We start from the raw sequence: 2,338 nt of genomic DNA, 5'->3' as shown, positions 1-2,338 counted from the left end.
CAGTTCTAGAGGCTGAAGTCCCAGATCGAGGCCCACAGGGTCAGTTTCTGGTGAGGGCCCTCTTCCCAGCTTGTGGACAGCCACCTTCTTTCTGTGTCCTCACAGTGTGGACAGTAAGCAAGCTCTCTGGTATCTCTGCCCATAAGGATACTAATCCTTTCAGATCAGGGCCCCAACGTTAAGACCTCATTTGACTCTTAATTATTTCCTTACTCAAAATTCAGTCACGTGGAGTTTAGGCCTCAAACAAATTTTAGAGGGATACAAACATTCAGTATAACAGATAACTATTTCAATACCCCCACTTAACTTATTTTTCAGGTTAACTGGTCCTCTCCATCCTCTTTGTAAAAAGTGTACATTCTTATGGCCTGAAAACTCGTGGCCTACTAGTATGCCCCACACTGCTATTTCCACATGTTGAATGGTCAGCTTCTTTTTTTTTGAGGAGGAGGAGGAGCTCACTTTATTGGGGGGAGAGCACTGCACGTGGCCAACACATGAAGGCAGCCTGGCGGGCACCCTACACACTGCGCTCAAAAAGGGACACGGGAAGTTTTGCTAAGAAAGATCAACTGGAACATGGGTTCCTCTGGGCAGCTTCCCAGCCTCATCCCTCCGAGGAGTCAGGATGCTCCTGACCGTTTCTTTGAAGGCAGATGTGGTCACTACAAGTAGAGCCCCTCAGGGGTGCCTTCTTGTTTTTTATAAAGAACATTTTCTTTAGATTTTTTAAAGTCTTCATTTGTTACTTTCATTCTGTGTTCTCTCAAGGCCATCAGACAGCTTCTGTACAGATTGCCTTGATGTCGGCCCCAGAGAGGTCATCTTTAGCCATGATCAAGTCGTCCAGGGTCACATCATCAGCCAGCATCATCCTGCTTGTGTGGATCTGAAAGATGCGCTTCTTAGTCTTTTCATCAGGCTGGGGGGACTCATTTTTCCCGTCAATGTGGCCTGGTCTGATAAGTGCTAGATCCAAAGTTTCTATTTGGTTTATGGCCATGATAACTTTCTGGTCACCCCTTGAATCAAATCCATCCAACTGGTTCAACAGTTCCAACATTGTTCGTCGAATTTCTATTTCACCACTGGAATTTGAATCATATCTTTTTGTTCCAATGGCATCAATTTCATCAATAAACATGATGAATGGCCCATGTTCTTCTGCAACTCGAAACAACTCCCAAACGAGTTTGGGCCTATCACCTAGGTACTTCTGAATAAGTTCAGAGCCAACCACTCTTGGGAAAGTGGCTGAGGTTTGGTTTGCTACCGCTTTGGCTAATAAGGTTTTACCTGTGCCAGGTGGTCCATAGAGAATGACCCCTTTGGGGGGCTTTATACCCATCTCTTCATAATATTCAGGATGAGTGAGAGGAAGCTCCACAGATTCCTTAATTTCCTGGATTTGGTTGTCCAACCCCCCCAGTATCAGCTTGGGTTTCCTGGGGGCCTTTTCTACTTTCATCACCATGACCAAGGGATGCGTGTCATTCATGAGCACCTCTATTATGGCATGTACCTTGTGGTTGAGCAGGACTGAACAGCCTGGCTCCAGCAGATCCTTGTCTCCAAAGGAAAGAATGCTGATATAGTGTTCTGAGCCCACAGATGTGGACACGATGGTATGATTGTCATCAATGATCTCTTCCAACGTTCCTACCAACATTTGGGTCCCCCTCAGATCATCCACCTTTGATCTTTCCTCCTCTTGCTGTTCTTCTAAAGGCTTCATTTGTTCCTGATTTCTAATGAATTCTTCCTCCATGAGAAGATAGTCTTTAATTCTAACTTGAGTAATTTTAAGCGGCACCGAGTGCGAGGTGTCACCAGTAGCAGCTTGCTGGCAGCATTGGTCCCTTTGGTTGGTACTCTGGTTGGTACAGGAGGTTTGTACTTCTTTTTCTTGTCCTTGTCATCCTTCTTGCCACCTCCAGGGCCATGACCACTACTCTGACTTTGACTCATCTTGCTTTGGCCGCTCAAACTGCCACTACCGGAAATCAATGGTCAGCTTCTTAAAAGTAGTTCTGTTGATTCCCAAACTCATTTATACCTGTTGAACTTGTTATTGTAATTATAGAATTTGATTTGCAAGTGAATAAATATGCATGTGTAAAGAAAAAGTTATTATTTCTATGAAAACGAAATTATGAATTCCAGGAAAGATTCAGTAGTTTTAAAAATTGTCATGAAAGTACTTGACAAGACAATGATAAAGGATTAGAAAACAATAAAAATCCAGGATTTACACTAAAATTGTCTCAGAAGTGGCTTTAGTTCTCCTTCCACTTTCAAGAAGCTGAAATTGGACATTGTGACAAATGCATTACAC

General features: G+C 43.5%; 1 pseudogene; it reads right to left on the bottom strand.

The window, feature by feature from the left end:
* Positions 1-433: 433 nt before the first annotated feature.
* LOC132666452 (26S proteasome regulatory subunit 4 pseudogene) lies at positions 434-2,001 on the bottom strand (annotated as a pseudogene).
* Positions 2,002-2,338: the final 337 nt, after the last annotated feature.

This window comes from Panthera onca, chromosome B2, assembly GCF_046562875.1.
Source record: "Panthera onca isolate mPanOnc1 chromosome B2, mPanOnc1 haplotype 2, whole genome shotgun sequence".
NCBI classification, from domain to species: Eukaryota; Metazoa; Chordata; class Mammalia; order Carnivora; family Felidae; genus Panthera; species Panthera onca.
This window is presented reverse-complemented; position numbering and strand designations above follow the sequence as displayed.